Below are 14,863 nucleotides of genomic sequence, written 5' to 3'. Positions count from 1 at the left end.
TTATTTTACCTTTCTGTACATTTTGTATACAAATTCATTTCAATTTACAATGTTCAAAATTTTCTCCCCCCCCCCCCATAGTTTCCCAAAATCCTGTGGGAAACACTGAGTAGATAACTAGAAAACCTACAATTACCAGAATGTACTGCACCATCGTGATAAACACTCCCACTAGTTGGTGACATAATGTGAGTCAACCTTCCAAAAACAATATAGCCACTGGCTGCCTGTTAACAAATGCTCTTGTTTACAGTGATACAGTAAACTAAAATATGTTTCTGAAAACATTCTAGGTGAGAAATAGGCAGGACCAACTGGTTCTTATTCCTAAGTTGTCGAATACCGCCACTTGGTCAGACACCGGGAAAAAAAAAAGGCATCCTTCCGCTATGATACGCTGGGCAGCATCAGTTAATAACACTGCTGGATGACATCAGTTTGAAAAGCTGCCAGACAGCAGTGAAATTTAAGAAGCTGGGAAGTCCCTATAGTGTGGGCCGGAGAGGTGGTGAATGGGTCCAACAAACACCGGACTTTCACCCAGGAGCCCGGTAATCACCGTATGACTGTTTAGCCAAATCATGATCTTAACCTAACTACGTGTTTTTGTGCACATAGAACTAAACGAGGTGTTTTGAATTTATTATGAAAAAGAAGGTATGCTTCTAACAAGCAGAAAACATACATTTCCCATGAGAACAGGGGTGTATTTTGAAAAGGCACAATACATGTAACAGGCGTAAACTGACATGGTGTCCTAGAACGTCAACAACAGACATACCCAGGATACCTAGTCCACTGACCAAGCAGTGATATATGACAAGTTGGGAGTGAGAACATGTTGACAGTTACAGAATCTTGGTTCATATATTTTATCAGTGCTCCTCAGTTTTACTGTTTGATGTGAGTTTGGTCTGTTGAGAGAGAAAAAGGGGCAGTTCTCACTCAGTTCTCTTCTATACTCTTTGGGTCCGTGGTGGTGGCAGGCATACAAATATTAGGAAGTACAAAAGCCAGTAAAAATTTGGCAGGTTTTCGATAGCAAATGATCTGGGAGATTTGGGTGCTGGCAACACGGAGGGAAGTTTACCACAGCTCATTTACACATACTACCCATGTTGTTGTAATACAAAGCTGGTTGAAAATTGGCAATGTATGCCTTTAAGTTTGAAACTCAAGGTAGTTTATCCACTCAGGCACTGGCGTATTCTCTTTAGGCCTCTTCTTCATGTTGTTGTTACAGTGTTTTGGAAATTTGTGTCAAAGAAATAAAACCAGGGTGGTCAGAACAATTGAGCGTCAATCTAATCTCACAAGATTGTGATACATGTTGACTTGCCTCATTTTAATTTCAGAAAACTATCTGACTCATACTGAAATGATGAAAAAACAGATTTGAGCTGTCTGTCAAATGTCTCACTAAATTCTGTTCCAGACACTTTCTCATCTTCCAAAGGGAAACACTGAATCCCTGCCATTCTTTCTTTTTTCAAGTTGAAAATTTTTGGCTAACGGCAGTTTGAATCCCAAAATAGAAATGGAGCTTGTATCTGAAAAAGATGCACGTGTGCTTGTTTCGGCTGTTTTACCAGAAGAAAAAGCTCACGTGCTTGTATTTGTGTGTACGCACACACAGTGGAAGGACCCGAACACACTCACATGCACGTAGACATACATTGACAGGGAACAATAGGCGTAGAGGGGACACCTGCTCGCCTGATACACCCTCCTCCTCGTCCTCCTCGTCCTCCTCCTCCTCCTCCTCCTCCTCCTCCTCTTCATCCTCTCTCCCACTCCTCCATTAGGATTCAGTTCAGGGTTCGGCTCCGTCTCCGTGAGTAGGTTAGCCATGCGTGTCATGGCGAAATCCAGTGAATGATAATGAACTAAGCAAATGTGTGTGTATGTAAGGGAGGAGGCGGGTGTTTGCTGTATCACTCCCTCTATCCATCCATCTATTCCTCCTCCACCTCTCCCTCGTTGGTGGTGTGTCGGCTAGAAGGACGGCCCCCGTGCTGACACACTCACATACACGCAGACACACACCTCTGCGATGTGTCACTACCCATTCCACCTGCCTCTTCCCGTCATTCCCCGCTCTGCGTTCCATCTACCTACGCTTGCTCTTTTCCCTCCTTTTTTTTTTGTGCTCTCTCTCAGTCTTTCTCTCCACCCCTCCTTGTCCTCAACCCCCCTACGCTGTGTGTCACCGCTGCCGGGAAGAAAGAAAAATGCTCTGGCCAACGAAAGTAGAAGAGAAAGGAGAAAACAGAGAAAAGAGTCGAAGAGGAGAAGAAAGCGAAAGCTGGAGAGTGTTTGGAGCCCAGCGATGCCTCCATCCACCTTGAGCCCGACTCTTCTTTGATGGAATATCCCGGACAGCAGAGGGCAGAAGGAGGGAGAAGACGGAGAAGAAAAAGTAGAAGAGAAGGGAGACCGAAAGAAGAATAAACGAAAGGGAGAAGGCAGGACGGCCAGCGCTTGCCTCAGGAGGGTACGGAGACACAAAACAAAAAGAAAGAACAAAACAACATATACACATAAATACATATATAACATGCTCTTGACAATCATTTATCTGACAACTTCAGCTCCTCTGTCCCTCTTGGCTTTTTTCATTTGGCTTTTGATCTCCTTCTCTCTCTCATTCTCTCTGGTACTCTTTCTAGCTCCTTCTCTCTCTGTCTCTGTCTCTGCTGAGTTGTGTCCACAGGCTCTGTTTGGGATTTTGACTAATTGTGAAACTATTCTCCGGACTTCAGCAGAGGAGAGACTTTCTCTTCTCTCCATTTCTTTTTCATTCTAATTAATTCCCCCCTATGCAGACCCTCAAAGAGCCTCTCTCTCTTTCTCTCGCTAACTCTGCCTCACTCTACCTCGCTCTCTGTTTTTTCCCCTCTCTCCATCTGTCTGCCTTTGAGAAGCAAATAATTGGATGTGGAGATTGGCTTCTCTGTGGCTGAGCCGGAGGATTGAGGCTGCACGGCACTTCACACACACACACACACACACACACACACACACACACACACACAATTACACGCACACACGTACACCTGGAGCTCAGAGTGCATGTGATCGTGTATATGTGAGTTTGTGCGTGAAAATGTGTGTGAATGCTGGTGTGAGCCGAACTCCTTATCGAGTCATTTTTGTGTCTTTAAAGTATAAATCTGGTATTATTCTTCATTTTGTATTTATTGCCAACAAATCCCATGAAAGGACCAAAACCAACCATGTGTTAGTGCGTCTTTTATGAGCTTCTTTTCTCTGTCTGTGCCTCTCCAAGCCCAAGACAAAGACATAAATGTTCACAAATGTATAGCTTAAATTTAACTAAATGATTTCCCTAAGCAGCTGGGCACTGTAGTGTGTAGCAAATGTTACTCAAACATCGAGTAATTTCTTGGTTTCTTGGGGACTATTTTCAGCTGCGGAGTAATACACATTTGATGCGCTGGTGAGTTTTTACAGGATTTACAGGTCTGTTTGCGTTTGACTCAAAAAAATCTCATTGGTAATAGTTTTTAGGAAAAAATGTACGCTATGGCACTGAGGACGAAGATAAATCAGCCTTTAAATACACACAAAATACTTTAACGTGATTATTAGACAGCCTTATTGTTGGTTTCGGTCTTTTTCTTGCGCAGTGATCTGGTTCTCCCTTCTCCTCAAGTTACGGACTATTGAAACAAGATCTTTTCTATTAGAAAAATGTTAAAATACCCTTAGAGTACTGGCAGATTTTTTTTACGTGTTTTACTGAGATCAGCTTTTAGGACTTCTTGACAAAAATGAATAGATACTGCAGGACTTTTTACAGTGCAAAGCTGAGTGAGATGAAACAGAGAAAGAGTAGCCTGAGTAGCTGAGAGACCTTTGAAGAGATTAGTGGCGGAGGTATTTCCCTGGAGAGAGAAAGAGGGAGCGAAAGAAGGAGAGAGAAAGAGAGAGATGAAGAGGATGAAGAGGCGGCTTGAGGAGCTTCTGAGACAAGAAGACATGAGGTGTGTTGTAATGCTGGCGAGCTACAGGCTAACTGATGGAGTGGAGGACACACGCATCAACACTTACAAGAGATGTAAAGCTGCTCTCACTGCACTTTCTGCTCTGAGGCAGGGCGCCAAGTCTCAAGTGATGAACAGGAGACCCTCCATAGCCTTTACACACACACACACACACACATACACACACACGGTCACCTTAACACATTTTACACACTCAAGACACACACACAAAACCACAAATGGAACAAGAGGGACTCCGCTTCAGTGGGACCCTTTTCACGTCCCTTTTTTTTTCAGCTACTTCTTTTCTGCTGTATTTCATTATTCACCCGGTCTCTCTCTCTCTCTCTCTCTGTCTCTCCCTCTCTCTCCTCTTCACCTTCCCGCTCAACCACACATCTCCCTCCTCCTCTCCTCCTCCTCCTCCTCCTCCTCCTCGTTCTCCTCCTCCTCCTCCTACTACCGCTGCTTTTGCTCCATCCAGTCCGGTCTCATTGTCCTCACACACACCTCGCCTCCGAGTGTCAGCGCGCGCGTGTGTGCATGTGTCTGTGTGAGGACGGGGGTGCAGCCAGTCATTTCTACACCACAGCGCAGCGGAGCGCCGCGTTCCACTCTGAGGTGAGTGTGTGTCACCTGCTTGTCTTAACACACTCTTCACTGTTTTAGACTGTGATGTAGTTTCTAATGCTCTTCAAAGTGTGAATATACTGTCTTATTTTTAATTGTAAAGGCAGTAAGGATGGTGTAGAGAGTGTGTGAATTCCTGTGTATGTGTGTGTTGTTTTGCGTTAACAGGGGTCAAAGGTGCTGGCGGTGACATTTGAATGGCTGTAGGATTAGATATAGAGATGAAAATGTGGCTCACGCTTGTCGAGACTGCTGGTGTTATTGTGTGTGTGTGTGTGTGTCTGCGCGTGGGTTTGATTGTGTGCGTGTGTGTGTGTGTGTGTGTGTGTTGATCCGTGTGTGTTGATTCGTGTGTGTGTGTGTGTGTGTGTGTGTGTGTGTGTAGCCAGAGGGTGAGCTTGGCTCAGTCTGTACGTGCTCTGCTTATGAATTACTGACCACGGCTTGAGTCTTACTCCCCGCTAGTTCACATTGAGCCTGCAAACACTCGCCCCTTTGGTTTTTTCCCCCTTTTCTGTCCATCTATTTCTTTTTCTATCTTCCTCTTTCCTCATTCTGTTTGATTTGACTTCAGTGACTTAATTGGCATGCCTTCGAACAGGAAACGACACTGCCAAAGCCGTGTACCAAATGCAAATTCTCAAACAACCAGCCAACAATTTATATGTTCAAATCTCTACTTCTTTCGCTGTCTTTCTTTCTCTCTCTCTTTTTTTCTCTCTCTGTGTCACACACACACACACACACACACACACACATATACACACATTCCATGGCAGATTTAAATATTTCCCGGCGGGGTTGGAGGGTGAACAGAAATAGATCTAATTCTAAATCAGGATGGAGAGCTCGGCTCAGCCACCCTCCCTCCCTCCCGTTTCAGCCAGCAGCTACAACACTCCAAAAAAAAAAGTTCAAAGGTTAGCTGCAAATTTACCAGGGGAATTATATGGAGTGAATTTGCTGCCACAGTACAAAATAGCAACACCGAAACGTTGCCTATGTTGAAGCCGGACATAGGAAGCCTGACGACAAAAGGGCGTCGCATTTTCGGAGATTTTCAAAACAATGCAGCTCGCGCGAATGATGTGTCTTTTGTCAATTTGCACTGCGCGACCTGCAAAATAACACCGAAAATACACACGGGATGTTAAAGTGCCTGATATGCTTCATAGAAAGTTGACTTTTTGAAGATTTTGGGGAGTTTTAAGCTGTATGGATTTGTCTGTTGCGGCTCTTGGCTGCTACAGTAGCTGGCTGCGCTGGAGAAAGCAGCCGGATTAAGCCTCTAAGACTGGAGTTAAGATACAGATCTGGAGTTGATGAGCTCCTAGCTGCCTGTCTATGTGCCTACCTGTCTGCCTGCTTGCCGTGTCTGTGTGTCAGGACAGGATAGGTCACGGCCCGCCAGCTGCCTCCAGCAGCCCCGCGGAGGGAAGGAAAGACGGAGTTGTGGAAGGGGGTGAAGCTGGGGGAGGGGGGGGGGGGGGGGGGACAGGGGAGCAGGTTGAAGGAATGTGAGTGTTCATATGTCAAAGTGTGAGTTTGTGGTGGCAGTGTGAGAGATAAAGCAGGATGGGAGTGGAGGGGTGGGGGGGTGGGATAAGATGTGCTGAAGGCTGGATAAGCAGCACCTGGCTTGAGAGAGAAAATAAAGATAAGAATGCACAAAGAGAAATGTGGGGGTGTCAGGGTGGGGGGCTGCAGAGGTGGGTGAAACCTCCAATATCTACCTACAGTCAGGACGGACGTCACATCAAGACCCACTCATCCCCTTACCTCCCTCTCTCCCCCCTCTCCCTCCATCTCCCTCACTAACCGCCCTCTTCCTCTCTACTCTTTTTTTGACAATGAGCCGACAGCAAAGAACAAAAGAAGACATAATACATGCAAACCCTCCTCTCTCTGCAGTCAGGAAGGAGAGGAGGAGGAGGAGGAGGAGGAGGAGGAGGAGATGGGAAAGAGAGAGGGATGAGTAAGGCATAACATGTAAGGCGATTGCGGTAATCAATTATATAAAAAGTAAAATAAAATAAGCTGCAGTGTAGTTGCTCCAGAAAAGTCAAACTGATGTGCTTTCGAAGAGACAGCAAATAAGTGGGTGAACTTTGGGATTCAGAATGTCACTAAATACAGGTGGAAGTAAGAAATGATTACATTTTACATTTCACACATCGAGATGAAGCTGGTAATGAGCTAAGAGATGTCAAAAAGGAAAAAGTCGGCGCTCACCTGAAAACTAAAAAGGACAAGTAACCTCTCATTGTCACTTGAATAATGACTTTACCCTCTCTTAAGGAATGGTGGAAGCGTGGTGTTCTTATAGCACCAAGTAAGGAGGTTGGGCAAGTGCTTTAGCATGACAAAATGTTGGAATTGCACATCGGGGACTACAGTTGCATCCCATCATCTACTAACAGCTAAAACTGGTTTCTTCTGACCATGACCAAGACCTTTCAAGAATTTTAATCCAGTTGTTTGAGAACTTGACCTAACCTTACCAAACAAATACCACTTTATTAGAACTTGGTTTTATTTTGTGGATCTGAGAATCAGTTTTATTCATCATAATACTATTGCTCTCGTGTTCATGCCAGGAATGGTTTAGACCGTATTTACAAGCAACCAAGTTTGAAAAAACAGACGCCTCTGAGTTGTAATTCCAAATTGGAAATGATATCCCATTTGGTGAAAAGAACTATGTAACGGTCAACAAACTGTTTGCAAAATGGCTGCAAAGCCTCTTACGCTGGTGGTTACATTTAAATAAGATAAGTAGAGATAGATAGATAAATATGTGAACACTCATAAGTCTCAATAACAGGATTGCCCTGTTCCTCCCATTATTCTGACATTGTGTGAATGTAGCGTCATTTATGAGATGTTGGAAGGCAATGACATCCCTCACCAGGCAATATCTTTTTTGCCGTTGTCTTTATAGAGCCCGTTCTCACTTGTCATCGAAATCCGGCACTTGGGCAGTGACTTGTGGCGTCCGAAACCAACGAAAAAAGGCATTCTTTAACATCAGCATGATACGCAGCCAGTTGCCCAGCAGCATCAGGGGCAAACATGGCAGGACAAGGATGAAAGTTAAGGTGGCGAAAGTCTGAGTGGGGCAGGCAGTTGGGGTGGTGGATGGATCCAGCAAACACTGACTTTCACCAGAGCAGAGAGCAAAACTTTAAAGCCAAACCCTGTTCTTTTTGCTGAAACCTAACCATGTGCTTTGATGAAAAATGTCAATTTGTAGTGTTGTACCGACATAAAATTCCTGTGAAAGCAGAAGTTTATCTTGAAAGAAGACAATGCATGTAACAGGCAGAACTTGACACGGTGTCCGAGATCGTCAACAACCAACGCACACAGGGTACCTTGCACATCGTATGTGGATGCGGAAAGTCCATAATCAAAACGTCAATATGTGACAAGATCAGACTGAGAATGTGCTCCTTGACGGGATTTAGGGCAGGGACGAACCGTCAGAAGAGGCAAACCAGGCAAATGTTTGGGGGCCCCCCGAAAAATTTGGCAAAAAGGACCATAATGGCAACTATTATTTGCACATTTTTCAGTGACAACTCTAACTCCCCTTAAAGCTCCCATCATGGCGCTATACAGTGCACCGCCACTGCCTCAAACACCTCATGAAGGGCACCTTCAGGCTACCATATGACAGCTGATTACAGTTAGTCATGACAGCCAGTCAGCTACCTGTAACTGTGACACATACGAGGTTAGGGGTAACCGTCAAGGCCTGGATTGGCTTCTTTGCGTGGGCCCACCAGAATCTAGGATCGCCACTGACTGAGGGTTGTACAGCTCAGGATATTTGTTGACCTCAACAAGTCTTTCCTCATCCATTCTTCAACACATACGAGAGACAGCAACAGAAAGAGGTGAGGTGAGAAGTCGAGCTGCCAAGGGAGGAGGGAAGAAGAGCTGCTTTGGGAGCAAGAATGTACATACAGTGAGTGAGTGGGGGAAAAAAGTGTGTTTTAAGGGCGGTGGGGATGGAAATAGATCAGTCACATGAAGGGTTGTGAAGTTGTGCATCCATGAGCGTCAGTGCATGCCTAGCCACCACCAGTGTGGGGCTGTACATAGAAAGTCATAGGGGTGGCTGTTTTGACATGTGTCATTTCGTGGCATTAGAGTTATGGTTAGGAATGGCTTCATCAGAGTAAAATACACGAGCGGTCAGACGACTATGCCAACTAGCAAATTGTACTATGTAACCATTAGTAACCAGTTGGAAACCAGACATGATAGTTGTGCGAACTTATTTTTCTGTCTTGCAAATAACAAATTGGGTATGCTCACTTCACTAACCTTAAAGTAAACTGTCAGCTAATCTCACACAAGTGTCAGTTTGTTGACACCCTGTCTGGTATTCTGACCATTTGTGACTGTTGCCCCACTGGACCCACTTTTAGTGATGCCATCATGTTTACAGATTTTCACAATTAATCTGGCGAGTAAAATGTTGAAACCAACATATTTTGAAAGGCTGTGATCACATGACCGATGTGCTGATGGGAGTAAAGAATAAAGAAGGAAGCGGTGTCGTTAGGAGGTAGGTTGGGGTGGTAGAATGATAACAAAACACAGGATTTTCTCAAGGAGACCGGCGTTCGGAACTGTGTGAACTGTGCGTCAATTTCAGGTACGTCGTCACCATGTTTCTTTTACTAAACCTTCCCACAGTGACTTTAATTACGTAACTTTACCTTACATACGTAACGTCATTCATGAGGCACAAATTTTTAGGAAATCATATAAACCATTTATGCGGATGCATTGCTGTGAACTGTAATTTAACCTTCAGCGTTTGGTGACAGTAATATTAATCTTTTTTGTAATGATCATATGGGTCTTTTGCGAGGCAATTACATACAACCTATTTAGCTATTTAATGTGGAGGAGTAAAACTTGACTAACTATTCAGTGATCAAAGCAAAATCATGATCAGTTGGTATGCCGGCACCATTATTTAATGTAAAGTTAAAAATGGGTAATTCATGGATGCTGGGACATTATGGCATCTACAGGGTTGCTTGGCTTGTCCCTTTGGCTGGCCTCAATTATTCAGCCTTATATTCCTGATAAATAATGGCGGCTGTGTATTACACATAGAGACCCCCCATACACACACATGCAGTGATCACGCTGGCAGTGATTTTAGCTGAGGTAATTAAAGACGTGTTAGCAGTGAGTGAATAAAACATGCATCAATCCCTCTTCCCTTCATTTGAACTCCCCCTCCTCCATTCTCTACTCTGGTGTTTTTTTCCCCTCCTTATTCCACTCTCTGTTATCGCTTTTCCTCTTTTTATTCTTTTAATCATCCTCCTCATTCTTCTCTATCTTCTGTTTTTCTCTTGTTGTTCTGCTCTTTCTTTTCTTCTTCCGCCTCCTATTATTCTGCTTCTTTCCTCCTTTCCATCCCTGTTCCTATTCTTTTCTCTGCCCTTCTTCCCCTGTTTTCCTCCTTTATCATTGTCTCGCCCCTCTTACTCTTCACCTCCTCCTCCCCTCACAGTCCATCCTTTCCTCCTCCTGCTCTTCTCCCTCCTCTCCATCATTCCCCAGAGGTGAACCAATGTGTGCAAGCTGTTGCAGCAAGGGCAGCGCTGGCATACATAGAGCTAGTCTAGCAGGGATGAGATATACAGTGTGTGTTTGTGTGTGCACGTACAGACACTTGGAAACACACTTTTTCTAGTACACACACAGAAACACACTCTTTGTAGCATGCGCGCACACACACACACACACACACACACACACACACACACGTGCCTTGTAGACACTGCAGGTGCTGCATCAAGATAAATGAGCCGTCATTAGCCAATCAGGTCAGCCGGTGGGAGGGCGATGGAATACGGAGGAACGAGATCAGCGAGTGGAGGTCAAGCCTCTGACGGTGGAGATGTGTGTATTTATGTGTGTCTTCCTCTGCACAGAGAGATTGAGAAGGAGGATTCCCTGATTAGATGTGGGCTCTCACAAACTTTTCTTCTTCTCCTCCTCCTCACTGCAGTTTCCCCTTTCTCTCCCTCCCTCCTTCCTTCCTTCCTTCCTTCCTTCCTTCTTTCCTTCCTTTCTTCCTTCCTCCATTTCTGTTTCTTCTTCTCTTTTTTTTTTTTTTTTTTTTTTTTTTTTACCCACCAGAGCTCCTCTGGGAAACGGAGGAGAGCTGAAGATTGTTGTGCTGCCGTTTGACGGCCTAATTGGTATCTCCAGCCCGTTGTTTATCTCTTCATCGGTGACTCGTCAGAGTGAAGGAGACGGAGGTTGAGGAGGAATTAAAAGCTTTTCAGAAGTCTAGTTTCCAGCTTGGAATTTCCGCAGCAGGAAAAGGTAGATGTCATATAGTGTTTTTTAAGTTCCCAAGGCACTTCTCCAGGGAAAAAGGCTATGAAACCAATTAGAGAGAAAGTCAGACTGGCATATATTCTCATTGTAGCGCTATAATCAATCAATGGGTGTGTGTGCGTTTGCCCTCTTAACATTTACACTACGGCTAACGCAAATGGATTTATGCATAAAGCGCTCATTCTCACAGCCAAGGTGCTGCTGGGAAGGAGGAAGGTAAATGATTAACCCCATGGAAAAAACTCTAATCTCCCTCATTCTCTCCCTCTCTCTATGAATGTGTGTGTGTGTGTGTGTGTGTGTGTGTGTGTGTGTGTGCGTGTGTGTGTGTGTGTTTGTATGTGTAGGGGGCTTTCAGGATGCCCGGTGGCTTTCTTTGATCACTAATCCTTTCTCTGGCCTGACTTTCTGTCCCTCGCTCTTTTTTTCCTCTGCCCATCTCTCCGCTCTCCTCTCATCTCCTCTCCCGTGCTCGCCTCGCACGGCCAGTTGCCATGTCTGCATTGTGAGGAGCTTACAGGCAGATAACTAGGGCAGGGTGCCCTCTCTCTCTCTCTCTCTCTCTCTCTCTCTCTCTCTCTCTCTCTTCTATCTCTCCCTCTTAGTGACTCTCCGTCGTTCTCCCTCTGCCTCTCCCTCTGTTTTCTTGTGTGCTTAAAGGATAGGTTTGGATTTTCACTATTTTATTATAATACTCATGCAAGTTATTTGTCGCTGTTATCATTCCTTTTCTCCACGCTGGCAGTGAGGCAAGTCTTTCCTGGTGCGGCTTCACTGTGAAGGAGTGTTACTGAGTGCAAAGTGTGATTGAAATGTATTATTGTATACAGAGTCAGAAAGTGGGTGCTGATAGACGTAAAGTTTTGGGCAGAGCAAGTTGCAGTCAGCTTAAAATGTTGTAGCTTGAGTGACAAACTCATGCCTATCCAGATGCTTTTCAACTCCACTTCATACATGTACAGAGAAAAGTGGAGCAAGACTGGAGGAAGTTAAGAAAAAAACACAAGTTGCTGGTGAGTTCTGAGCTGTCACATGAACACACAAACGCAGCACACAGTTGACACACAGCCACAGCTAATGTCTGTACAGTCAGTACAGACTAAACAATCCAATTGGAGACCATTAAAGAACTAATGTAACTTCACTATTTTTGACACAGTTATACATGGAAAGAATAATCAAAAGGTTAATCAATATAAGGAACAAACAGACACACTCTACATGCACATGTGCATGTAGAGCGTGCATGCACATGTGATTGGTGCTTACGGTCAGTTAGCTACAGCTCTACTGGCTGTTTGGGGTGAATAAACAGGGACTTTAAAAACCCCTAAAAATGTGAGGCAAAAATTTCATGTTCAGTCCACTTTAAGTGATAGGGGGAAAAAATGACAGTCCTCGTTCTGTGCAAATTTTCCGCAAAAGTGCTGCCGAAGTTAATATGAGATGTTTTTCGAAGCTATTCTATAATTCCCTATTTGTGTTTTCCTAGACTGTCGTCTTGCTCGGCCATGATGAAGGATGGTTAACCAACAAATAAGCAGGATGAACGTATCCACTTAATCTGGCTAGCCGTCGCATTCTCGCTCCCTATTTGTCAAATACTGACGCTGGGTCAGTGGACCTATAATATGATGCTAGAGGTGCCCCTCCAGTATCATTTTGGATGCTCAGGGACGGTGTGTCAATTTATGCTTGAATGCAGTTTCTTTACAAAAAATAAACTTCTGTTTTCACTGAAAATGTTCGTGAAATGCATTAGGGGTATCTACATCGGTATCTGTACTTGGAATAGGCGAGGGTTTAAACTGCAAACGGGTGGGACCTAACTAGAAGTTGTTATTTTCTGTTGCCAAAATAAGTTGCTATAATAATTATTTATTAGAAAACTTTTTAGAAAACAGTCTGAGGATTGAGCTTCAGATCACCTTTGATCACAAAAGTAGGAGATTGAATACAGCTACACATCTGAGGACTTTCCTTCAGTACGAGTACAGACATTGAAACATTTTACTCAGATGATACTCATACTCATAAAAAGTGCATTATACATACTGGATACTCATTTCATGCAAGTATTCAGCTCAACCCTAAATGCATACAGTGTGTTTCGAAATAAACTTCCAACATATTTTTCTTTACAAAGTTCAGTCCTACAGCTGATGTATTCAGCCAAATTTAATTTAGTTCGGGTAAAAATAATAGAATTGCAAACAAAGCCAAACTTTTCATTCCAGGATTTTCGAAGGTTCCTCTCCCATTGGGGCCCTGGATAATCATTCCCACTTTTCCTTCACTACATGCCCTGGCTCCGGGGTGAAAGTCCTGAGTTTGTTTGACCCATCCGACTGTCACCTGCCCTATGTGGATATTCTTTCTTTCAATACTACGGCAGTTGCTCGGAGTGTTAAAAAATGCTTCCTCCAGCGCATCTCATATCAACACTAATGGTGCCTCAGTGTGTCTGTATCTGACAGTGAGGCCCACTGCCCAAGCATCAGTATTTGACGAGTAGGGAGTGAGACCTGGTTGAGCTAACTGAGACAGCTGTAGCCTTGTATTGGCCTCAGTTTAACTTTTGCACAGATTTTTTTTACTGAAGCAAGGACTGGAATTTGTCCTCTTTCAATGCGCTCATGAATGATTACAGTGACCAATAAGTCTTTAACCTACATATGGTATGTAAGTATTGTAAAAATTGAACCTTTCCTTTAACACAATTTTGCTGGCCTGAATGGCGTTCAACTGAGACAGAAATCTAACTTTCTCTCTTCAGGTATTCTCTTCATACCCCATCCTCTCTTTCTCTGTTTCCATCTGTGTCTCTCTCCTTCTCTGAGATCACTGTGACCTTTATGTCCTCTTTTCTCTTACTTTCGCTCTCATTCGCTATATTTCTTTTCTCCTCTCAGTTTCAGGTAATCTGTCCAACCAGCTGAGGCGAGAAATCTCTCAGCTGTAGCACACACACAAACACACACTCTCTCTGTCACTCTCTCTTACAGTTCGCAGCCCCTCTAAGGCTCCTGCGAATACCTTACAGCATTATTATTCAACATGATCATAACTTCATAGAGGAGCTCAATGGTTGGCCAGGCTGTTGTAGTGCTAGTGAGACCTCATAATCCCCCTGCTCTCTGCCCGGGCCTCGTTAAGCCTTATTCCCCACTGGGAACCTGGAGGTTATAATTAACGTACCTCCAGTAGACCTCGGGAGCGCCTCATTGGCTCTCTGTAGTCCTGGTGCTGCTCCACAAGGTGGCAAGAGAGATACTTATAGAGGCCAACAGACAACACAAAGTTTTTGTCCACAGCCTCGGGGACATTAAGAGCCAACCTTTCAAGTGTAACACAGATGCTGAGGCTGCATCCAAAAATCACCATCTCTTTATCATGTTTTCTTCCCAGCAATACTTAAAACAGCCGTGAGCATCCATTGACTTTACTTGGTGAATTATTCTTCATCCCCATCCAAAGCTTTGTGACAGTTTATTTCAAAGACTAACAGGCACATCATTTTCCCCATAATGCCTTGTGTCTTGCACTTGCAAAAACCAGTGTACACTTAAAACACATTCTTATGATAGGTCTGACCACATCTAAAGCAAGTTAAGTGTTTATATCTGTTCTGAATGGCCACACCTGAAGGAAGTCATAGAGAGGTCATAGAGAGGAGTAAGAAGTTAAAATCTAAATCCTTTGTTGCACACCAACATAGAGGACCTGTTTGTTGGATTTTGGAAAACTCTAAGATTATGGGACAGAGCCTTCGCAATGCTGATGTCTGAAAGGTGTGTAGGGAGGGCATCATTTTACCACTCAGCCCACAGAAGTCAGTGTATCAAGAT

General features: G+C 44.1%; 1 protein-coding gene across 2 annotated transcripts in view; it reads left to right on the top strand.

Annotated features, from left to right (window-relative positions):
• Positions 1-2,071: 2,071 nt before the first annotated feature.
• LOC117257031 (uncharacterized) overlaps positions 2,072-14,863 on the top strand; it is a 33,155-nt gene continuing 20,363 nt past the window's right edge. Inside the window, exons 1-2 of one of the 2 annotated variants that reach the window (XM_078176258.1) lie at positions 2,072-2,494; positions 4,492-4,628. The gene's annotated coding sequence lies outside the window, so the exon portion shown is untranslated. The remainder of the gene's footprint in view (positions 2,495-4,491; positions 4,629-14,863) is intronic. The other variant, XM_078176284.1, reaches the window with a different exon arrangement.

The sequence above is a fragment of the Epinephelus lanceolatus genome, chromosome 1, assembly GCF_041903045.1.
Source record: "Epinephelus lanceolatus isolate andai-2023 chromosome 1, ASM4190304v1, whole genome shotgun sequence".
In the NCBI taxonomy this organism is placed as follows: domain Eukaryota; kingdom Metazoa; phylum Chordata; class Actinopteri; order Perciformes; family Serranidae; genus Epinephelus; species Epinephelus lanceolatus.
The sequence above is the reverse complement of the archived record's forward strand: the minus strand, read 5'-3'. Positions and strand labels throughout refer to the sequence as shown.